The sequence below is a fragment of the Sapajus apella genome, unplaced genomic scaffold (assembly GCF_009761245.1).
Source record: "Sapajus apella isolate SASKATOON/1434 unplaced genomic scaffold, GSC_monkey_1.0 scaffold38, whole genome shotgun sequence".
NCBI lineage: Eukaryota > Metazoa > Chordata > Mammalia > Primates > Cebidae > Sapajus > Sapajus apella.
The window spans coordinates 10,597,172-10,623,521 of record NW_022436978.1 but is presented as its reverse complement, the minus strand read 5'-3'; the positions used below and the strand labels follow the sequence as shown (position 1 = coordinate 10,623,521).

Here is a 26,350-nt window from a genome sequence, read left to right as displayed (position 1 = left end):
TTCATAAAGGTATATTTCTCTGTATTAAATGTTGGGTATTGTTGTTTGTTTCCTTTTGTTATCTTGCTATAAAGACAACACAACACAGGATATGAAGTCTAGAGATTGCAGACCTTCCTTTTCCACGTGACCTAGGTATTAAGCTACACTCAATCCTACTGTGGCCAGTTTGAAAGGTAGGAGATGCAATGAATTTCACTGGTGAAATGGGAAAAGAAGAGATAAAATTTATAGATAAAGGTACAGGTAAAAAATAATGTGCAGTGAGCTCATGACTAACACTGTATCATCTATATTGCCTATGATGATGCCATATATATATATATACACACACACACATATATATATATACACACATATATATGCTTACATTAAATTGAAAAGATTAAAAACATATGATATTATGAGATTTGGGGCAAGTGCTCCATATACTCTTGATTTTAATAAATACTTTAAAATGGAGATGATAATGGTATCCTATTGGAAAGAAAATAGGCTTAACCTTAATTCTAATATGCTTTGGAATGCTTTACTTACATTGTCTGACATATGTGTTTTGACAAGTCTAATAATAAAATTTAAATTTCTTTTAACTTATGGCTTAGGAGAACTAAGTGTCTTAAAAACTCAAGATGAAGCATTATATACACATAGAGGGAGACACATACACATACATGTATATGCCTTAGTTTTTAAGACATTTAAAGTATTTAAAATGTTAATTAAATAATGAATATCAAGGCTTCAAATTATCTCTAATAACTAGATTGCACAGAATATGGAAAAGGTAAATGGTTCAAAAATAATTAATATTCACTCCACAGCCCCTTTTTATAGATTTTTATATATAATTTTTAAAAGCTACATATGTAGAGAATAGAGGCAGAGCAAGATGGCTGAAGAGGAGCCTTCACTGATTGTCCTCCTACAAGACAACCAAACTGAAGACTACCTGCACAAGGAAGCACCTTCATAAGAACCAAAAATCAAGTGAGTGATTGCAGTACCTAGCTATCACATCATATCACTGAAAGACGCACTGAAGAGGGTAGGAAAGACAGTCTTGAATTGCTGATGCCACCTGTATAAGTCTGTTTTCAATCTGCTATAAAGAACTACCTGAGACTGGGTAGTTTATAAGGAAAGTAGGTTTAATTGACTCCTAATTCTGCAGACTTAATGGGAAGCATGACTGGGAAGCCTCAGGAAACTTACAATCATAACAAAAGGCAAAGAGGAAGCAAACACCTTCACAAGGTAGCAGGAGAGAGAGCAGGAGGTGGGAGGTGCCATACTTTTTTAAAGGATCAGATCCCATGAGAACTTACTCACTATGACAAGAACAGCAAGGGGGAAATCTGCCCCATGATCCAGTCACCTCTTCCAATTCGACATGAGATTTGAGCAGGTACACAAATCTAAATCATATCAGGACCCCTCCCCCATACCACAGCAGTGCCACATGATGTGGAGAGTTAATCTCTGCCCTTTGGAGAGGGAGAATACAGTAATTGTGGGACTTTCCACTGGAATTCAGTGCTGTCCTGACACAGCAGATATCAACAACAGGCAGAACTCAGCTGGCACCCACAGCAGGAGAATTTGGATCAGTCCTACCCTGAGGTGAATTGCCTGCCCCAGCAGTCAGAACCTGAGTTACAGCAAGCCTCACCATTGTGGCAAATGCGTTCTGGGATGCTAAATAAATCTGAAAAGCAGTCAAGGCCACAAGGACTACAGTTCCTGGGCAAGTCTTGGTGCTATGCTGGGTTCAGAGCCAATGACTTGGAGGCAAGCTAACTAGTGAGCAACCAGCTGTGGTGGCCATGGAGGTGCTCATACCATCATTCCTCCAACCCCAAGAAGAGCATCTCATTGTTCTGGAAGAGACGTTTCTTCCTCTGTTTGAGGAGAGAAGAGGGAAGAGTAAAGAAGATTTCGTATTTCCATTTGAATAACAGCTCAGTCACAGTAAGGTAGGGTAACGTGGAAGAGTCGTGAGGCCACCATTCCAGACCCTGGCCACTGGATGACATTTCTAGACAAGCTCTTCGCCAGAAGGGAACCTACTTCCTTGAAGGGAAAGAGCTAGTCCTGACAGGATTTATCATCTGCTAATTAAAGACCCCTTGAGACCCCAACAATAGGCAGCAATACCCAAATAATACTCTCTCTGGGTATTGGGTGAGTAACCCAGCATTTTCCTGAGTCTCACCCAATGCCCACAGAGAGTATTACTTGGGTATTGCTGCCTATTATTGGGGTCTCACGGGGTCAAATGTGCAGGTGTAACCCAGCACATTCCCACCTGCGATGGCCACGGAGAGAGACTCCTTCTGCTTGAAAATAAGAGGGGAAAAAATAAAGGGGACTTTGCCTTGTAGCTTACATACCACCTCGATCGCAGTGGGGTAAAACACCAAGAGGGCTCCTGGAGTCTCGGATTCTAGGCATTGACTTTTGAATGGCATTTCTGGGTCTGTCCTAGAAGAGAAGGAAGTCCACTTCCCTGAAGGGAGATTCCCAGGTCTGGCAGCATTCACCACAAGCGGACTAAAGAGACTTTAGGCCTCAAGTGAACACCAGCAGTAGCCACACAGTACTTTCGGTGGTACTGGGGTGGTGGCGGCCATGTGGAGAGACTCCTCTGTTTGTGGTGGAAGAAGTGAAGAGTGGGAAGGACTTTGTCTTGTGACTTGGTGCCACTTCAGCTGCAGTAGACTACAGCACCAGTTAGATATCCACGGTTTCCAGTACCAGGCACTGCCTCCCTGATGACATCTTAGGATCCACCTTGGGCCAGGGAGAACTCTCACCACTCTAAAGGGAAGGACACGAAGCATGGTTGGCTTTGGCACCTGGTGGTTGTAGAACCCTACTGCCTTCAATGAACATAGGTAATAGGCAGTGGTTACCGTGGGCCTTGGATGAGACCTAGCATCAGGCTGGCTTCAGGTCTAACCCAGCGCTGTCCCAGTGGTGGTGGCCACAGGGGTGCTTGTGTCACCCCTCCCCTAGCTCCAGGCTGCTCAGCCCAGGGACAGCCATTTCATTCGTGGGGGAGAAAAAAAGGAAAGAGAACAAGAATCTCTGCCTGGTAATTCAGAGAATCTTTCAGTTTGTATCCAAGACAACCAAGTTGGTGCATTTAAGAGTTAGCAATGGCCATAACAATATTATGGGGTTCCCCCATTGCAGATATGGCTGCATGGACTGAAAGCTTAGCTTAGAACACACAAATCTCTTCAAATACCTGGAAAGCATTTCCAAGAAGGATGTGTACCAACAAGCCCAGACTGTTAAGACTATAATAAATACTTTAACCTTCAATGCCCAGACATTGATAAACATCAACAAACACCAAAACCATTCATAAAAACATGACCTTATAAATAAGGGTCAAGTTTATAGATAAGACACAAGCGACCAATCCTGGAGGGAGAGAGGTATGAGACCTTTTAAACAGATAAGTCAAAATAGTTGTTTTGAGGAAACTCAACAAAATTCAGGATAGAACAGAGAAGTAATTCAGAATCCTATCAGATAAATTTAACAAAGGGATTGAAATAATTCAAAACAATCAAGCAGAAATTCTGGAGCTGAAAATGTAGTTGTGTAATGAAGTATACATCAGACTCTCTTGCCAGCAGAATTCATCAAGCAGAAGAAAGAATGAATGAGCTTGAAGACAGGCTATTTGAAAATACACAGTCAGAGGAGATAAAAGAAACAGAAAAAATAAAGCATACCTACACAATCTAGAAAATGTCTTCAAAAGAGCAAATCTAAGAATCGATGGCCTTAAAGAGAAGATAGAAGGAGAGATATGGGTAGAAAGTTTATTCAAGGGGATGATAACGAGAACTTCCCAACCTAAAGAAAGTTATCAATATTCAGGTAAAAGAATGTTCTAGAACACTAAGCATATTTAACCCAAAAAAGATTACCTCAAGACAGTTAATAATCAAACCCCAAATAGTCAAAGATTTTTTAAAAAGTACCCTAAAAGCAGCAAGAAAAAAAATACGAAGGAGCTCCAATACATTTGGCAGAAGACTTCAGTGGAAAGCTTACAGGCCAGGAGAGCGTGGCATGACATATTAAAAAAAAAAAAAAAAAAAAAAAAAAACTTTTACCCTAGCAAAAATATCCTTCAAATATGAAGCTGAAATAAAGACTATATATGCCTACTATGTATCCACAAAAAATAAATACTAAAAAAAAAAAAAAATGTGTGTATTCTGATTGGTAAAAGTTGCTAAGATTTTCCAGGGATGGGAGATTTTGCTTTTTCTTTTAAAAAATTTTTGACCAGATATTTTCTTTGTAAGAAAACTATTACTTAAGCATACACATATATTATTATATTGTATATAATTACCTTTTAATTTTCTGCAATTACCTTAAAATATTAAGTATTCCTTTTCTTGCAATTAAGAGAGAATACAATGAAAATAAGTCTCATGACAAATCTCTGAGATTGTTCCCTACTTGACCTCTGCTTTCACACTTTATAATTTGCACAGAATCCTAAGAACAATGATAGCTAAATGTTTATTCTTATTCCATTTTTCTTCTTCTTTCACCTACTTGGAACTTTTAAATATACAAAATGACTTTTATAATCCTGTAGAAAAGATGATTCGCTATTTATAGCAATCTCAGTTATCACAAGAGAAATACTGTCTATATGCTTTGCCTTGCAAATGTGCAAAACAAATTTCCTATAATGTTAATACCATGGTCTTCGAGTCAAAAATTCATTCCTTAGGGTTTATATTTTTCATCATCAGAAGGCACTCTTTCCTCTGCCAAGACAAAATGTGGCTTGAAATGAATTTTTAAAAAAACTTTCCTAAAATATCAATATTTTTATAAAAGGGAATAAAATGTAAAAATAGATATAGATCAAAAATAAGCATATGAAAAATAGTCATTTATTTCTGTTCTCCAATTTGACTTTTCAAGCACTAGATTTACCCTTTTTAAAGTTTTACTAACATTTTCAAACTCTGAATTCAACAATTTATTTGCTTAATATGAGGAATCATAAATATAGAAAACACAATTGTGATCATAAACATTTAAATTCAAATGTAAATATTATTATCTCTTCCATTTATTCATTTGTTAATATTTTATTTTATGTTTACTATCTGCAGGCATGTGCTAGGTGTTTGCCATACATTGTACAAAAGCCATGTAGTACCTGCCTGCTTTGAGCTTCTATTTGCTCATAGTTTTTAAATCTTCATGAGGTCACAAATCTTTGGCCTATGCATTTTAGTTCCCCTCATGTCCAGCATAAGACTACCAATTTATCTTACTTATTTCTTTCTTCACCTTTTTTCAAAGAAATTTCCTTCTTTTTTTGAGGAGACTGTATCTATCTTGAGGACAGAAAACTTGTGTGTTTTGTGTGCCTCTGCAAAGTCAGTACTACAGTATCTGTGTTAAGGACAATCCAGGCATATATTGGGCTCTGAATAAATGCTTATTAAATAAACAGATTGATAAATGTAGTTCTTATTTCAAAAACTATTATCATCTGAGCACTTTATCTAATCTCTTGTGTTACAGATGAGGAAATTGAAAACAACTAAGTCATTTGTCCAAGGCCACATAGTTGGCTGGCTGCTTTGAGGTAGAACTCATGGACCAAATTCCTAGTAATAAAAACTTACTAATAGGCTAACAACTTTTATCTCAGACTGGTTTTGCCATCTTTGAAATCTAGTCTAGAGAGAAGAACCAGAAGTACCTAATGTAAAAAGAGGCTACTTCTGCCAGCTATAAAAAGATGCATAAAGCATGCTCACTTTTTATGTGGCTATTCCTCAGTCACTTATCGCTTCAAACCCCCCAAACTAAGGTATCCTTATCTGGGAAAAAAATGCTTGGAATATATCATCATCCAGCTCCCTTTTTGTTTACATAGTCTACGATTCTTTAATCTCACTTATTCAAAAGTTATACCTAAGAAAACAGCATAAGAGAGCTAGAAGGGACTTTAAATATTATTTTTTCTAATAGTGTTGAAGCCTATGAAAAGAAGATTACTTCCTTGAGGGTCACATGGTCAGAAATCTGGCATGAATCCCAGTCTTTTATTAATCAAACTAAGATACTTTCCATCCTACTACAATACTATGCCAGTATTCACCTTGGTGAATTTTAGAGATTTTATTTTGTTAAATATTATTTTCACTGATTTAACATTCTCTTCAAGGAAAATTACTAGTTTATTTTGTTTTCAAAGTGGAAAATAAATAATTGGTTTTTGGACACTGTGTTAGAAAGGCTAAGTCCCATCCAAACACAGCCATTCCTAAATTTTTAATCAAATCGAAGCCTTTGGAAATGAACATCGTTTCATCTTGGAAATAAAGACTTATGTGACACAATGAGCACTGAACTGAGAGTCAGATAATTTGGGTCCTGATCACTCATTTCTGTGAGTTGTATCACTAAAGGCTTCATTTGTGTTCCCTATCTACAAAAAAAGTTAGCTTATCAACCTCACAGTGTGGCATTTCAGAGTGCATGAGACAGTATATGGGAAAGCAGTTTGTAAACTCTAAAGCCTTTTACAAAACTTGCAAGGAATGGATTTATTATTTTTAAGTTAAAACAAATTCAGAAGTATTTTAAACCCAAATGCAAAATATGGTATCTCCTGATCAAAACAAAAATAATTTTATTGTAAAGAATCTGCAACATGAGTTAGATTCTTTGGGTGTATATTAGTGGAAATTCTAAGAAAAAGACTCGCAGAAAAAATAAACCCCAAAAATCTTTTTGCCATTGGTTATTTTATAAATTTTAAAATGGAAGGAATAAAAACATTTTTTCAATCTAATCAGAACCAGTGATTTTTAAAGTCCTGTAAGATTTTCATACCATATCCTTGATGATATGTAATGTACAGGCAATTAATATATTCCATCATTAATATAATAATCTCATTATATATATATTATAATAATCTCTCTATAAAGTCTATACCTCACTCTGCTTTGAATTGGAATTTTGTGTCTATATCCCGTATTAGATTTTAATGACTTTTAAAGATTGTATCCGTGTATTTTTCTTAAATGAGCCTGCTTAAATATTTAAGAAACTTTAGAGAAAATTCCAGTCACCTCTCTTTCTTTTACATATTAGAAAATGGAAAAAAAAATGTACCATTAAAAGTGGCAGACACTGCCTACAAAGATGCCATTCTACATTTCAGAACTCTGACTGCCCCCACCCGGCTACTTACTGAACAACAATACGCTTAGGAAAGATGAGCCCTCTAGTGTCCCAAGAGGGTGATTTAAATCTAAACCAATCAGTGTAACTCCACCTCCTTTGCTGGTGATTAATTTAGGCATACGCAAAAAAAATCATAGTCCTGGTCAAAGATATGAAACGGTTCTTTTTCTCTCTCCTTCCCTGTCTCACTCTCCTCTACCTCTCTCTGGCCTCACTGAACTACTAAATTGCTACATAAAAGTAAAAATTAATTTATCTCATGCCAGTGAAGTTGAGTTCTTTGTCACCCACAGACAAAAGCATCCTGTCTAAAATAGAATTTATCTGATAGAGCAGAAGTGTATCATTTGTTGTATAAGGTATAGATGTATTATGATAGTTGGGAAAATATTTCTACTGTCTCTGAAGAAGGTTTTATGTCGAATTTAAACAAAAAAGATGTCTACAGTAGACTATTTTCTACCCAAAATCATATATTCTTTTCTATATCTAGGAATGTTCCCCTGTTTCTATGTCTAGGGAACATTCCACCTTAAAAAGGAAGCAAAAAAAAGAAAGAAAGAAAGAAACCCAAATACTAATTTCCTTGTCCTCCTTTCTTAAATGTGTTAAAGCATAGGGACATAAACTTGTATATTGGTTTAAGTCTGGATTCAGGAACTAGCTATGTAGAAGGGATAAGTAAATCATGCTTGCAAGGGAGCCATTCAGGTAACAGTAAATCCAGTGTCTAGTACGGGTGGAATTAATGTAAGAATCATAGTGTTACCATGAGAATCATTCTGTGACATGGTTTCAGGCTTGTTTTGGCTTCATAGGCTCTAACATTAGATCTTGAGTCTCCCTGGAGATATAGAATATCTTTGTTTTCGTATCCTTTCTCAGATTAAATTAGTCATATTTAATTTTTATTGCTTGCAAAGAAAAGCTTTGACTAAAGTTTTAAGTTAATGTCTGAGAGCCTCACAGGAAATTATTCACAGAACTCAGATGCTCAGATGAGAACCTGGTTTCTGCTTTAATTTAATTGAATGTAGCAATCAAAGAAAAAAGGAACAATGCAAGCATTTAAAAAACTGACTCTGTAAAAGAAAGGCAAATCATGCACTCTAGCACTACACTAAAGCAAGGTAGTATTGTAAGCGTGTCCGAAAAGGAGTATGGGCAATGGCATGCCAAGGTTTTGAGTAAAAATCATGTCTCTGACACTATTTGAGATGGCTTTCAGATCAAATTGAAATTTTTCTTTGAACACTTTTTAAGATGTCTGATTATGAAGTAACACATTCAATCCAGGCAAAGGTAGACTTACAGTGGCTAGCTTGAGAGATCAGAATACTTTATAACCCCAAATTCGGAAAGTTACTTCATAATTTTGCCTATCTTTTTAGGTTATCCCCATTTCCCTCTCATACCTACAACTGCTGGTATATCAGGAGTTTAAACCTTGAAATTATTCACTAAAATGAATCATTATAGCGTTTACAAGACACAGTGACTAATAAACTCAGCACCGTTTTCCTATTAGTCATTTAAAACTTTCTTCACAAGATGTCCTTAAAGGTACCTGTGTTAAAACATTGTAACGCCTGGGAAATCATGCACTCTCCCATGAAAGGGAACTCAAAACCGGAACATCATAGCAAAATTTTACATCACAAAATCAACTCTGCCATAGGCTGATAGTTTAGAATCATAAAATCCCAGAGCTGGAAAGTAACTTGATCTTCTGATCTGTTGGTTCTCATGACTTTCTATATATCTAAATCACTTTTGCTGCTTGAAAACACCTCAACCCAGATTAGGGTTGCCAGATTTAGGAAGCACCAGTCCACCTAGATAGCTCCAACTATACAGCCTTAAGAATTACCAACACACATTGTGGATAAAAATCCAATTCATTTGTTATCTTAAAATATATGGGGAAAATCATTTTAAATAAACACCTCTTCCCTATTTTGAATAGTTTATAAGAAGTAACCCAAACAGAGGAAGAAAGGCAAACAGCTGGAAAGTTGGAAAAACATGGAACATTCAAGAATTCTTTTGTTGTGAACAAAATAATAACGGCCAACCCCAGCAGTTAAATCTTTCTCACATGCAAAATATATTTAAGGTCCTGAGAAAAGAAACTGAAAATTAAGAATAAGACATCTAAGCTACCTTCTGCTGCTCTTGAAAAAAATCATGTCACATTACTGTATTGGACAGAATTTGTTGTAAAAAACAACATACCACTCCATGTGAATTACAAAACATTCTCAGCAAAAGGAAAATTAGTCAAGATAGAAGGAAATATGGTGAAACTGCCAGCTACACACTTGCTGTGTGTAGAAAGAGCCTTCTCTGTGTCGTTATTATTATTACTGTCATTATTATGCATTTAATTTGCTGCTTCATTTGTTAAATTGTAGTCAGGCATTTTATATGGCACTTGTTTCCAAGCCTTCATGTTAGACATCTGTCCAACTACTAAGGGTAGAGCAGAACCTGATATATACCTTAAATTTCAATGCATGTCTTTTCAGAAGGGAATCAGTGGCCAAATCCTAAGCTGGTTTTTGCCCTACATATTCATTGTTCAGGTTGAATTTCCCAAATATAGAATTGGGAGTAGGATGGTGTAGGATAAGATTATCCAAAGACTCCCTAAAGTTTTTAAGTCCATTTATTATTCTAAATTCATTAATGTGAACAGATAGAAAAAATGATTCCTTTTGAAAATACATATACAGTAGCTACAGAGTGTTCTGGATAAACAAAACTAAGGTGCCTTTACAAGATAGAGGCTTTCCCTAAAGACACAGAAAACATTATCCATCAATGTTCTCTGAAATTATCTTTGCTCTCTGGCCAGCTCTGCTGCATCAGTTCCAGTTCAGAAGAATGAGTTTGATCAGTTTTAAATGGAACTGAAAAGCATAGCTGGCATACAAATAGAATGAAACAACTATTCGTTGAGTCCTGCAATGTACCCAGAATATCCAAAGGTTCCTAGGAATTAGCTAGTAGGATACAGACCAACATTTTTAACACGGCCTATGTATTCAGTCCCTGCCTTCCTGTCCTTAAGACATCATTTTGGGTCCTAGCCCCTTGTTCTCTCAACTTGAGCAACAGTGGCATGTTTATTCTTTCTCAAAGTCCCCTCTGCACATTATTATAAGTGTAGTATGGTCTTCTCCACTACTGCATGCCACCAGTTAATTCCCAATTATCCATAAGATAGCATCAGCTTAGGTTTTTTTTCTTTCCTAAGAAAACATTTTATAACCAGGTTGGATTTATCTATTAGATGCTTTTATCCTGCTGTGCCCTTTGCTTCACTTACCACACCTGTAATTTTGCATGTGCTTTTGGCAATTATTTTAGTAATAGTTTTCTCCTTCATTAGATTCTAATCTTTTGTGGGCAAGTCTGTTTTGCTCTTCATTTTATCTCAACTATCAGGCATATAATCTGACATAAGGTGACATTAGTTAAATATTTATTGATGCCTAGATTAATCACATTAATGACTCGCCATATAAGATTATTCTTTTGAATAGATAAGAAATCAACAATTAGAGAAAACTAGTAATTTGCCAGAATGATCAGAGCTATAAAAACTAGACAAATGATGTCCAGCCAGATTATCAGAATCTAATTTCAGTAACTTTTCCCTCCTGCAAAAGTCCAGTCTTTCTTAAGGGTCATATAAGCTAAGCTTTTAGCATCAGTGAGTGTAAGCAAACTGTCTGTTGTCAATATTTCCAGCCAGGAAAAACACCAGGAACATATCTATATTGAACAAGTTGGTTTTATTACTCATTGCAATGGTAAATCATGACTTGTCTCACGGGGAATCAAGGTGTGTCTCAATAAGAGGGTGATAGAAAGAACTTAATATCAGGTTTAGACTTTGGTGTGAAAGAGGGTTTAGGAGATGGTGAAAGGAAGTGGGAATTTCAGAAAGTGGGGTAATTCTGTGATTGTGCATCTTAATAAATCTTATAGAGAGAGAGAGAAGACTAGAGTGATGATAAAATTATACTTGTTAAAAAATTAGAGATATCCCTTTAGGTCAAGAAAGGTGGAGTTGAGTTTTTGCTAGATATTACAGTGATCTGGTTTTTGTCTGTGCTTAGACAAAATGAGGAAGTTGCCTTGCTTTTTCTCATCTTATTGTGGCCTCAGTGTACCCTTTCTTTAGTATTAATATGTTGTAAAATTGTTTATGTTTAATAGGGGAATATATCTTTAGCGAAGAGTGTCAAGTCAGCTTTTAAATATCAGGGGCTATTTTTTCTTTTTTTTTTTTCTCTCTCTCTCTGTCTCCACCAGTATAATAAGATTCAGTGCAGTTAGATATATGAGAAAATATTCAAAGATGGAAATACAGATTGATCAGCACATAGAATTTTCAGATGAATCCACCTCTCTCCTTAAGAAGAAAAGGAAGAATGGATATCATGCCAGTACAGATTATTGGATGAAAGAAAAAGCAGATGAGGAAAGTAGACAATAAATTGTCAGAGCATCACTAGAGTTGCTATTATAATATTTTCATTTGCCTTTAAACATATTTGCAGGAAAAGAATGAAATTTTTACTAAAGCACCTACAGCAGTGACTGTGGTAGATGCAGTAATTCACAGCCCGTATCTCCCTTAAAGAAAATTAACTTACTTCAACTTCTGGAAATACTGTCAGAAGAAATGTTTCACACATTTAAAAAGCTGCCTAGGCTGAAGAGAATTACTTTACACAAGGTCATGCACCTTTCTTTATACAGCCTGTTTCCAATAACTAATTGATATGGGAGTATGAAGGTTCTTTCCATCCTTTTACCTCATCTTAGGACATCCCTGAACTATTGTCTTCATTTCAGAACTTCATGTAGTTTGTTTGAGGCCTCTGCTGTAACTATATCAGAATTTCAACTTCTTTCTCTGCTTAATTCTGCTTTCTTACTTTCCTTCCACAGGGGCTGACCACAAGAACATTCCTTAATAAATTTCCTTCATACTAATTTCTGAGTAAGAGAATGCTTCGCAGTAAACTCAAGCTGCAACCGTTGGACCAGAAGTGATCGGACAAAGCAGACGTAGATACAGGATCATCAAGCTGGATGACTCAACTCAACCCCCAGCAAAGAACAATGACCCCATCACTGGTGGTAGAGAGATCACAGAGAGCTCTGGCATAAAGCAGTTGTGTGATTGTTAAGTTCCTAAATTTAGATTGTTAAAACCGCCCCCAGTGGTAAACTAGCATATTAAGTCAGTAGAAGAGTTTGTATTAAAGCAAGGTGTCTCAATTTCAGCTCTATTGGTATTTTCTGCCAGATAAGTATTTGTTGTGAGGAGCCATGTTGTGAATTACAGGATGTTTAGCAGCATCCCTGGCCCCTACCCGCTAGTTATCAGTCGCACAATCCCCATTCCACCCCTCACCCGCAAGCTTTGACAATGAAAATTATTTCTCGATTTTGCCAAATGTCCTACCTTTCACCCCCCTGACTCTGTTTATTTAGCTTTAAACCTAAATGTGTCCTCTTCATTTCTGTCTGCCGATTTCCTGCCTTTTCTCTGGACCTTTGATTCAATGCCAAATCCACTTAAATTCTTCTTAGATATCAAAGTTATAATACTTTTTTCTCTCAATTTCACATTTACCCTTCCTATCTCTATATAACCTGAATGAATCATGTTTCACTGCTACTAATATGCATCCACTTATATTAATGTCCATTTTATGACTGTGAGTTTTCATATGCTTTACTTGTAATTTCAGTATTCAGTAGATTTCTCCTTGGTGTTTATCTCATGAAATTCAGTGTTGATTACATCAGTTGTCATCTCTCACTGTTCATGCTACCTGTTAATAAATTAGAAACTCACTTCTTTCGATGATCATGAGTTCAGGAGTCCAACACAGATCATTTAGTATACATACATCATTCCAACAGCTCTAATTATGCAATGCCTCTCATGCTTATGGTACTTGCTTTCACAGTGCAAATGCTGACCAGTCTGCTGAAGCTAAAGTTGCTCTAGTGATGGGAGGAGAATATTTTATCACTTTGTCTATCTGAATATCTCCCAGCAAAACCCAAGCATGTGGGCACCAATGTGTTGCCTCTCTTAGTGGTAAAGGTCTTTCCAATTAAATTCAGACCTATTATTCCTCAGGAAACACACATGCTACAAGTGTGTCTGAGCCAGGAATTAGTTCTGTCTTTGCACTCCCCTAAACTCAAAACCAACACTCCTCCTTAACCTTTCTTTCTAGTGCTACCCTACCTAGCCACACCCTTTTTTCTTTATATGGGATTCCCCGTTCTGCCATTTCACTTGTATCTGTACTTTTTCAGGCATGCCCTTATATATCAGTGCGTCTGATTATTCTTGAAATTCAGTGGTACTAGGTAGACCACAGAAAGTATTTAATATATGGGTTTAGTCTGAGTATTCAGATTGTCAATATTCAGGCTCTTTTTCTTCTCAGGAAATGCTATTTTTTTTTTTTTTTCCAAACAGACGGCGATGCAGACAGGCTTGTACAGGGAGGAGTTCCTCCCAATTCTTCTTGCCAGAAACATATGACCCTCAGTTTACATTGGATAATGGCTATTTATCATAATTTAACTTTTTGTGACATTCTCTTACCCACTGAAGAAGTAAAAATATTGTCTCTGTGTAAAACTTTCACAATACTAAGCATGTTGACTTGAATTTGCTTGTTATTAACATTAAATTATGTTGATTTAGAATATGGGCCTATTAACATGGATGTAATATTCTATGAGATAGTTTATAGATATAGAACTCAAAGCATCTTTAAAACAATTTCATAGAATTTTTTTTATAGATTATAAACTATGACCTCCCAGAGTTGGAGAGTTACTTGCCCGACTTAGTTCTTGATAGATATGGAGTGAAATCAAAGTTTTCTGACTCTTAGGCTAGGACTCTTGTCTCTGTACTGGCTATTTCTCTTTTTTAGGGTGGCCAAGTTTAAAGTTTAAGTCTAGTTTCTAACTTCTTTTACACTATTTATTATTAGAAAAGTTAATGGTCAAAATATGATTCTGTTATTCAAATGATAAACCTACTCAGATTTCGAATAGCTAAATGGCTAATCCTAAAATTATCAGACATGAAATGTAATGAATAATATGGAAAATATCTTTCTATATATAACTTTGCACTATAATTGGTAAACAGCTGCAGACTGTATCCATCTGTCCTTTGGGTTTTCATGACATTCTGTTATTTCACTCCTGTAAGATTTATTTTCCTTTTCCATACTATGCAAACCTTTTGAGTTCAAGGGCAATGAGTATTTATTATATGGAAATAAGATGCTATATAATTATTTTCGAATGACATTAAATCAAATTAATATGTTTTACAGAGAGTAATGTTACAGAGAGGAATTGCTTCAATTCTTCTAATTGAGTTACTACAGTTCCTTCATAAGTGCTTTTCAATAGTTCTTCATAATATCACATTTCTAAGTCACTGACCCACAGAAGCTTAAACCTGAAAAAGACTGATCAAATTGTGGCATTTTGCAATTTGGGAATTCATTTCAATTGGGGAGTATGTATCATTGACTGTCCAAGACTTCATAATTTAGTCATGGCTTTGACTTGAACCCAGGTATTTGTATGGCCAGAAACATTTCTTACAATAGAGAGAACGTATGGGTGCCTCATTTTACCGATATAGAAAAGGTCATATGTTTAAATTACTTGCTGATAACTACATCATTTATCAGCAGTCTTGGCAGGCACAGGATGCTGTGTTTCTCTTACTTTTAAAGTTTGTTTGCTTTAGTAATTGGCCTCCTTATGTGACTTTTAAGGTTGCTTGAATCTACTCAAGGTACAATGTATTCCCTGCTCTGTACCTAAAGGAGTTAAATGGTTATAAAAAGCAATGCTAAGGGACAACATCAGCTCTCAGACCTTCTCTTCTGAATAAAGGGATACCAGGCTCTGTGTGTGAATCTCCTACCTCAGCCTTCTGAGTAACTGGGATTACAGGCGTGTACCACCAAGCCAGGATAATTTTTGTATTTTCAGTAGAGACAGGGTTTTGCTATGTTGGTCTCAAACTCCTGACCTCAGGTGGTTCACCCCACTGGGCCTCCCAAAGTGCTGGGATTACAAGTATGAGCAAATGCACCGACCAGGCTTTTCCTTAAAAATGTCCCTTTCCATAGTTAAGTAGCCTGTTTAGTGGGTATTTAAAAAGCATGCTTATGTCCTCTCTGACTCCCTTTGCACAAATTTGCCATTCTTCACCAAGGCACTTTGCAAATGAAGTCATTTGTCAAGTTTGATTAGCTTCATTTGATGGATAGATAGCCCCCAAGTGGGGAAGGGATGTATTTGATTCTTCTGTGATGAATTTATCTGACTCCAAACCTAAGTTCGATTATTACTCTTGTCATCTCTCTCTTTCTTATTCCCCTGCTACCGCTGATATTATTTAGAAGTAGTAAAATTATTTCAATACATTCTAAAGAGATTTTAAACGAACATGTAATTTATTATTTGATTTGCTTACACTCTTTAGGAGCGCGACTGTATATTTCAGGCTGCCACCATTTTTGTAATCTGTCCCAGCTTGTGGGGATAGATAGGTTATGTGTCAGGTTGGTCATAGCAAGTCATTCATCTTGGGAATTGCTGGGTTCTCTGCAGCAGTTTGGGCTACGGAAAGCACGGTAGAATTAGAGACAAGAAATGCAGATTCTCTGCCAAATAGGAAAATATCATTTGACCTCAGTGAAACAGGAACGATCATCTTTCTTGTCTTTCTCATAGTGCTATTATGAGGGGAATTTAACATAATAAGGGTAAAACTAATTTGTAAACTTACAACATTTTCTAAATAAACTACAAATAGTATTACTATTTTCAAGGGTGTCAGGGATAAAATTAAAACAAGCCAAGTATAATATTTAAGCAACAAAACCTATATCAACCCAGTGTACAAGATAAACTGTTCCTTCATGAATATGTAAGTGATCAACTTGCCCTGTTTTTTCCTTCTTCAAGATATCCCTTCTGTCTGGAAAGCCTTATTCTAATATATTCCATAATCTATCCAGTGCACAAGAAATATATTTAAGGTAGAGAATACTACTTTTTTCATTTTTCATTTTGTTTTGATTATTAAACAACAGATTTATTTTCTCACAGTCTGGAGGCTAGAAGTCCAAGATGAAGGTATCATCGGGTTGGTTCCCTTTGCAGGCTGTGAGGGAAAATCTATCCCATGCCTCTTTTCTAGTTTCTGATAGTTTGAGGGCAATCTTTGGCATTCCCTGGCTCGTAGGTGTATCACCCTGATCTCTGCCTTTATCTTCACATGGCATTCCCCTGTATGTGTCTGACTCTATGTCCAAAGTCCCCGTTATAAGGACACCAGTAATAATGCATTAGGGCCCACTCTAATTACCTCATCTTAACTTGATTACCTCTACACTTATCCATAAGTATAAATCTCATTTTCCTGCATATGTTATTCATTATTTTCCTTTTCTGACTCAATATTACTTGTGAAATTCACCCTCATTGATATGCGATGTTTTATTTCATTATTTCCCAGACTGTATAGAATCTCATATTTCATGCCTCAATTTTTTTAGCCTTTTTATTTTTCATAGGCATTTATTTTTACTCTAAAGTTTAGTTGTTATATTCAATTTTATTAGGATTTTATATATGTTTTTATAGGTACACGCCTGAGTGCCTCTTTAGAGAGAATTTGCTGAATTGTAGGTTATAAACATATTCAACTTTTGAAGATTATCAGTTATTCAACTTTTGAAGATTATCAATTATCAAATGTCATCACCTTATCAAGTTGCATCCAAATTGTATTGTATGAGTCTTTCCTGTTTCACATTCTTAACAAAATGAGATTTTACTAGATTTTTAAGTTTTACCTTTTTAATGGGTTAAAATGCACCTTATTAAGGGTAAGTTTGAGCATTTCAGAACATTTGTATTGGTCATTTCAATCCCTTTTCTATGAAGTATTTATAGGGATCATTTGTTCTTCTTTTCTCTTGGGTTGTGTCTTTCCTGTCGATTTGTTGAAGAACTTTATATACTTTGGATACTAATTCTTTGTTAGTTATATCTGCTAAAAATATTCTGTTCTACTGTTGTATTTTTTAAATTTTTGTTGATTTATATTCTTATATGGAAGACATTGATAACTATATTGTCTGATATATCTTTTATTTTCTTTTGTGTTTTCTGTAGTTTGGTAAGAGAATTACATGTTTTCTTTTAGTAGTCATATGGTTTTCCTAGTCGTCACATTATATTTTTAATCCAATTGAAATTAAGTTTTGTGTTTGAGGAAATAGACATCAAATTATTTTACTGCATGAACAATTAATTCACTAAGAACTATGTATTAAATACTTCATGTCTTCCCTATCATTATGAAATAATACTTTATGCATATATTTATTTCTCCTTTATGCTTGGATCTATTTTTCATATGCACATTATTTTTTATAGATCTCCTTGTATCTTTTTCAGGCAGCCGGAACTGTAACATCTTTCTAATATACACTATAGTTTTAAAAGCATTCTAGACTTGCACAAGTGTTTTAATAATAGTACAGAGAGTTCATAAATATGTGTCAATCAGCTTCCCATGATATATCTTTGATAAGCAAAGTACAATGTTCAAAACCAGGAAATTAACATTGTTATGATACTATTAGCTAAACTACAAGCATTTTTCAAATTTAACCAGTATTGTTGCCCTAATGTTCTTTGTCTTTTCCAGGATCCAATCTAGCATGCCATATTGCCTTTAGTTGTGTCACCTCCTTCTGCTCCAGTCTGTAACATTTCCTCCAGTCTTCCATCATTCTTTGTCATTTATGACCTTGGCATTTTTGAAGAGTGGGTAAAGTTATTTCAAAGAATATTTCTCAATTTATATTTGTCTGACATTTATCATCATTAGGTTGAGAGTATGTTTTAAAAACAATACACAGAAATAATATGTCTTTCTCAGTGCCTCATATGAACATATTTTACTAGTGTTGTTAATTTTGATCATTTGATTAAGGTGGTACATACCAGATTTTTTATTGTAAAATTACTGTTTTTCCCTTTATAATAAGTTCTGGTCTTAAGTATAGAGTTCAGTGAGTTCCAACAAACGAAAACACCTAGGTAACTAACATACCTGCCAAATTATGGTACATTTATATCTCTCCAGAAAATTTCTTTGTGTGGCTTCTTCGCTACCACGGCATAGTAATGGCCCCATAAAGCAACCCTTCTGATTTCAATCAGCATATTTTCTACTAAATTTTTATAGATTTCTTAAAATGTTCTACAGAACCAATCATGTTGTCTGCGAATTCCTTTCAATTTTTTACAATAACTTTTGCATTGGTTAAGGCTGCATTAACACATAAAATATAAGTGGTAAGTAACATTGCATTGTTCCCAATCTGTGAGGAAAGTGCTCTGACTGCCACCATTAATTAAAATGCTACCTTTAAAAGTGATTTCAGGAAGATAGAGGGATAGGATTTCCTGGCCCTTGTCCCCTTGTGTAAACAGTGAGTTAACAGTCATCTATGGATGAAAATATGTTTATGAGAACTCCAGTGTCCAATTAAAAGGTTCCAGCACCCTGATGGACCACAATATCTGATATCACTAACAATGAAAAAGGTAAGAACAGTTTCATTTCATTCACATCACTCATCCCCCAAGCCAGCACAGCTTAACACCAAGACAGATCCCTCTCACCTGCAACTTTACACACAAGAGAGAAAATGAGGTGAACATCCAGATTCTCCAGGCTTTTGGGGTATTGCTCAAGAGAATTGCTTCTGTGTTGCTGTATCCGTGAAGCTGAGAAAGTCAGCATAGCTGATCACCTGGGAACATGTAAAATCAAAGAAAAGGGGTAGTAGCTCAGTGCAATCAGCACATAGATCTCAACAATTGCCCCACATGCACCCACAGCTGGCACCCATATGCAGCTGCAAATGACACAGGGATCTCGGTAGCCAGCACAGAATTCAGCAGCCTGCTTGACTCTGCATAATCAGGATAAGATGGAAACTCCTGAGACTGCACCTTCAGGAGATACATTGAGAAACACAGTTTGTGCTCATCATCTCAGCATATATGTGTATTGCCCTAGGGAAAATACGTGGTTGATTTTAGCACTTGGCAAGGCTCTGTAGAGCAAGGAGAAGGCACACAATGCTATGACATTTTCTTCAGGAGAAAGAAAAAGACAGTGGAACTTCTACCCGATGATGCCTCAGCATATTAGGGCAATACCCTAGGGAAAATGAACAGGCAGCATGCAGCACCCAAAATGGCTTTATAAAGTCAAGAAAATAATCACATTCCTAAGAATTTTCCCCCATTAGGAAGCAAAAGGAGTGGAGAAGGTGTATCCATAGAAAAAATTTGAGAGATCCCCCAGAATCTCTAGGTAGGCTTGTGAAAAATATATGTTTTGCCCGAAGCCAGTCTATAAAGACTGGAAAAAAGTGACTGCTTCTTCAAATGTGCAAACATGAAGAAATAACTACAGATATCCAAAAGATTCAGGAACATATAAAACCACCAAAGGAATAAAATGATGCTGCAGTAACTGACCCCAAATAAAGACAATATACAAATTACCTGACAAAAAATTAAAAGTAATCATTACAGAAGCTCAGTGAGCTACAAGAGAACATAGATAGACAACTAAGCATTATCAGGAAAGCAATACATGAACAATATGTAAAGTTCAATATGTAAAGTACACAATGAGGTAGATGAATATAAACAGTAGTTTTGGAAGTGAATACTGAAATTACTGAACTGGAAATTTAATACCCTGCTTTAATAGCAGACTTGCTCAGGCAGAAAAAAATTAGTGAACTCAAGTACAGATCATCTGAAATTGTAGCAATGAAAGCCTGCAGGACTTATGGGAAACTAATACATAAGCCAGTATGCACATTCTGTAGTCACAGGAGAAAAGAAAGAGAACAAAAAAAAGAAAAAGAAAGCTTATGTAAAGAAATAATGGCTGAAAGCTTCCTAAATCTGCAGCAGGAAATATTTAGATTCATGAACCTCAAAGGACTTCAAAAATGTAGAGTCTAAAAAATACATTATAATTAAATTACCAAAGTCAAAGGCAGAATTTTTGAAAACAGTGAGTGAAAATGATTCATCATATTTAAGAGATGCTCAAAAAGATGATAACTGGGTTTCTTAGCACAAAGCTTTTATCTAAGGAGAGTGGATGATATGTTCAAACAGTGAAAGAAAACTGTGAACAAAGAATAATATAATTAGCAAAACTGTTCTTCAAAAGTAAAGTGACAATTTATCAGACAAGCAAAATCTGAGGGTATTCCTTCAAAATTAGACCCTGTCTTAAGAGAAGTATTGAAGCGAATTCTTCAACTTGAAATGAAAGGTCAATACAGAGCAACCCAAAAGCATATAAATCTTATGATAAACAAACAAATACAGAATAATGTAATGCATTAATGGTGGTGCATAAATCACTTTATTATGTTAATAAAATTGATTTAATGTTTCCACATCATCTTCAAATCATAACATCATTTTGTACCCCACAAAAATATACATTTATTAACTATCAATTTATAATGAAATTTTAAAAAGAAATTTCAATTACACACATACTCTATTACTTTTTTATCTTCCATATGATTTCTAAGCTGTTTTCTATTTGTATCCTTTCTCTTCTCTCAGCTTTTGTTTGAATATTTCAGACAGCAAGCTGGACCTTGTACTGGGAGTCCAGAATATTTTTATGTGGTTGTCCTTTCTCCTAATCTTGTAATTCAGAAAAGAAAAAAAAAACTCTCCTATTTCATGCCAAAAAGGCAAACATTTCACTATGTTTGTGTCTCTTTCAGTGATGTAAAATTAAAACCACTTTGTGTGCTCACCTAATTTTGGTTTATATGAAGGTGGTTTTTTCTGTGTAGATAGTTGTTAACTTGGTGTCTTTGTGTGTGGGAGCACAACTGGTGGAGCTTTCTATTTATTCAGCCATCTTGCTCTGCCCTCCTGCTATAGTGCAGATTAAGTTTAATGATTCTTTGTTGATTTTCTGTCTAGATGATGTGTGAAATACTAACAGTAGGGAATTAAAGTTTCCAGCTATTATTGTATTGAGGTTTATCTCTCTTTAGATCTAATCATATTTGCTTTATGTATCTGGGTGCTCCAGTGTTAGGTGCATATGTTTTCAGTCATTATGTCTTCTTGCTGAATTGATCCTTTATTATTATATAATGACCCTCTTTGTCTCTTCTTACACTTTTTGTCTTAAAACAGATTTTTTTTTCTGTTATAAGGATAGCTACTTCATTGTTTTTTGGTTTCCATTGACATGGAGTATATTTTTCCATCTCTGCATTTTCAGCCTTTGTGTGTCTTTATAGGTGAAGTTTATTTCTTATAGGCAGCATATTGTTGGGTCTTGTTTTTTTATCTATTCAGCCTATGTCTTTTTATTGAGAACTCAGTTCATTTACATTAAATGTTATTATTGATTAGTTGGGACAGACTACTGACATTTTATTGTTTCCTGGGTTTTTTTCTGGTCTTCTTTTCCTTCTTTCTTTCCTTCCTATTTTTCTTTTAGTGAAAGTGATTTTCTCTGGTTGTGTAATTTAATTTCTTGCTGTTTACTTTTTGTGTAACCGCTATAAGTTTTTCAATTTGAGATTACCATGAGGTTTGGAAATACTACCTTATAACTCATTATTTTAAACTCATAACAACTTCACACTGATTGCATAACAAACAAGCATACAGATGAAAAGTATGAATACTCTACACTTTAACTTTTTCCCCGTGCTTTTTAATTTTTTGTTGTTTCTATTTACATCTTATTGTACTGCCTATGTCTTGAAAAGTTGTTGTAGTTGTGATTTGTATTAGTTTATTATTTAGTCCTTCTACTTACAAGTAGTTTACACACCACAATTACAGTATTATAATATTCTTTTTCTTTGTGCGTGCTTACTATTAGCAGTGAGTTTTGTATCTTCAAATGATTCCTTCCTGCGCATTAACATCAATTTCTTTCAGAATGAAAAGCCCCTTATACGATTTCTTTTAGGACACATCTGGCATTGATGAAATCCATCAGCTTTTGTTTAAAGACACATCTGGTGTTGACAAAATTCATCAGTTTTTGTTTGTCTGGGAAAATTTTCATTTCTCCTTCATGCATGAAGGATATTTTCACTGGATATACTAATCTAGAGTAAAAGGTATTTTTTCTTCAACACTATCCTTATGTCACATCACTCTCTCCTGGCTTGTAATGTTTCCCCTGGAAAGTCTGCTGCTAGTCATATTGCAGATCCATTGTATGTTATTCGTTTCATTTCCCTTGCTGCTTTTGAGATCCTTTCTTTATCTTTGACTTTGGGAGTTTGATTATTAAATGCCTTGAGGTAGTCTTCTTTGGGTTAATTCTGCTTGGTGATCTAGAAGTTCCTGTTATTTGAGTATTCCTATCTTACTTTAGATTTGGGAACTTCTCTGTTATTATCCCTTTGAATAAAGGTTCTACCCCATCTCTTTCTCTACCTCCTCTTTAAAGTCAATAACTCTTAAATTTGCCCTTTTGAGGCTGTTTTCTAGATGGTTTAGGTGTGCTTCATTCTTTCTTACTCTTTTTCTTTTGTCTTCTCTGTGTATTTTTAGATAGCCTGTTTTCAAGTTCACTAATTCTTTTTTTTTTCGCTTGATCAATTCTGCTATTAAAAGACTTTGATGCATTCTTAAGTAGCCAATTGCATTTTTCAATTCTAAAATTTGTTTGATTCTTTGTAATTATTTTAATGTCTTTGATTAAAGTGTCAGATGTATGTGAACCAGACCAGCTCCATCTTAAATAGAAGCTGGGTAAAAAGAGCTGAAACCTGCTTAGTTGCATTTCCAGATGGTTAAGACATTGTTAGTGACTGGATGAGACAGGAGTCAGCACAAGATATGGGTCATAAAGACCTTGCTGTTAAAACAGTTTGCAGTAAGAAGCTGGCCAAAACCCTCCAAAACCAAGATGACTGCAAGAGCGACCTCCAGTCATCCTCACTGCTATACACCATAACAGTTTGCAAATGTCATGGCAACATCAGAAAGTTAACCTATATGATATAAAGGGGGAAGTATGAATAACCACACTTTTTTTTAGCATATCATCAAGAAATAATCATAAAAGTGGGCAACCAGTAGTCCTCAGGGCTTCTCTGTCTATGGAGTAGCCATTCTTCATTCCTTGACTTACTTAATAAACTTGCTTTCACTTTACTGACTTGCCCTGAATTCTTTCTTGCATGAGATCCAAGAAGCCTCTCTTGGGGTCTGGATCAGGACCCCTTTCCTGTAACAAAAGCTGGTCATGTTTGTGTCCTTGTCTTCAGGATGGTGAGATTCCCCAGGCTTTAGGCAGGTCCAGAGTTGCTGTCAAAATTTTGGATCTTGTGGCCATGTTTCTATCAACATTGAACCAGGAAGAAATTGTATCACTGAATAGACCAATAATGAGTTCTGAAATTGAGACGCTAACAAATAGCCTATCAACCAAAAAAACAAAAACAAAACAACCCAGGGCTAGGTGGATTCACAGCAGAATTCTATCAGAGGTACAAACAAAAAGTTGGTTCCATTCCTGCTAAAATTATTCCAAAACATTGAGGAGGAGGAACTCCTCCCTAACTCATTCTATGAGGTCAGCGACATCCCAATACCAAAACCTGGCAGAGATACAAAAAAAAGTAATAACTTCAGGCCAACATTATTGATGAACATCAGTGCAAAAATTCTCAATAAAATACTGGTGAAACAAATCTAGCAGTACACCAAAAAGTTTATCCACCATGATCAACTAGACTTGATCCTTGGGTTGCAAGGCTGATTCAACATATGCAAATCAATACACGATTCATTACATAAACAACACTAAAGACAAAAATCACATGATTATCTCAATAGACGCAGAAAAGACCTTCGATAAAATTCAACGTCCCTTCATATTAAAAACTTTCTATCAACTAGGTACTGAAGGAACATAACTCAAAATAATGGGAGGCATGTATGATAAACCCACAGCCAATATCATACTGAATGGGGAAATGCTGGAAGCATTCCACTTGAAAAGAAGCACAGACAAGTTTTTCCTCTCTCATCATTCCTATTTAACATAGTATTGAAAGTTCTGACCAGGGCAATCAGGCAAGAGAAATAAATAAAGTGTATTCAAATAAGAAGAAAAGAAGTCAAATTATCTTTGTTTGCAGATGACATTATTCTATACTTCGGAAACCTCCATGGTCTCAGCCCAAAACTTCTATACTGATAAGCAACTTCATCAAAGTCTCAGGATAAAAAATCAATAAGCAAAAATTACTGGCATTTCTATACACCAAAAACTGGCAAGCCAAGAGCTAAATCACGAATAAACTTTCATTTACAACTGCCACAAGAGAAATAAAATGCCTCGAAATATGGCTAATGAGGATAATGAAGGGCCTCTTCAAGATGAACTAAAAACCACTGCTCAAAAAAATCAGAGATGACACAAACAAATGGAAAAATCATTCTATGCTCATGGATAGGAAAAATCAGTATTGTGAAAATGACCATATTTCGCCCCTCCCAAAATTTATGGATTCAATATTATTCCCATTAAACTAGCATTGATATTCTTCACGTAACTAAATAAAAGTATTTTAAGATTCATGCGGCCAAAAAAGATTCTGAATAGTTAAAGCAATCCTAAGCAAAAAGAACAAAGCTTCAAAAGTCTTCAAAAGGTGAATAATGAGCAAAATGACTCATTTACTTATAAATGTTATAAAAAGTATTAATATTTAAACATTATTAGATGCTGTCCTGAGAATATCCCATTTTTTAACTAAATAGTATACAATTCAAGGAAGCCTCTCTCTTTTTCTCTCTCTGTCTTACCATGAGAAGATAGTTTTGTGACTCTATATATCATTTAGTGTAATATTATGTCAAATATCCTGAGTTTTATGTATGATCAACAAGTCATATCCAAAATTGTGAAGTGTGTTGAGGCAGAGGGAGGCATCAACTGATATTTATTGAGCATGATTGTTAAAACACAGAGAAGATGCAAAATAGTATAAAATTTCACACATATAAAATAAGGGAGATGTCATTGACCATAACTGGAAACTGAGAAGAAATGGGTTTTTTGAGGTGAGGATATCAAATTTTGTTACATTATATTTAGTGTCAAGTGACTGTGGAACACCAAGTAAAAATGTTCAGAAAGTTTAGATTTGAATGTTAATGTTTAATCAGCTTAGAAATTAAAATGTTTGAATAAACATTTGAATGTCTTTTTTTATTTTTTAAGAAAAAAATTCAGTAAAAACTTTTTTCAGAAAAATATTGGTTTATTACATTTTCATCTTTATATTTTAAAGGAAAAATATTCATAATAAAACTTTGTAAGTGTCCATCATCAAATATTATGAGCACAATTGCTTATTAAAGGTGTTTTGATTACCCAACTTTTGAACAAGACTTAAAAAAATTATTACCAAATCCATAGAAAACTGCCACCTTATTTATAAGCATATGAGCAATTCAGAGAACATATTCAGAAAACATTTGACTTTTTAATATTCAGTTGTATCTCTTCCATCATCTAGGGAGATTAAAAGTAGCTCCCTGATGTACTTTATGAAATAAGGACAATTTAGCATCAAGTCTAACTTATGTGTAACAAAAAAAATTATTCCAATTGGACTGATCATTGTGAACTTCTGATATTCTTCTGTTCTTAATATTGGTATAAAAAATCAGAAAAAAATCAACATTAGATTTACTTATTTTAGTTCATATGTTGATAATGAATTCCATGGAACTTTTCCCCTTTCTTTATTATTTACCATATGTGAATATTGTATATTCATGAAAATTTAATAAAACTTAACCTTAAAAATGTACCGCAAAAGAGAAACAGCTGTAAATGCCAAGATTTGTACTGACTGATGTAATGTTAGTCTATAATCAG

The 26,350-nt window shown here is 35.0% G+C and overlaps 1 long non-coding RNA gene across 1 annotated transcript in view; it reads right to left on the bottom strand.

The window, feature by feature from the left end:
- LOC116564859 overlaps positions 1-26,350 on the bottom strand; it is a 317,617-nt gene that overhangs the window by 5,136 nt on the left and 286,131 nt on the right. The window lies entirely within an intron of this gene.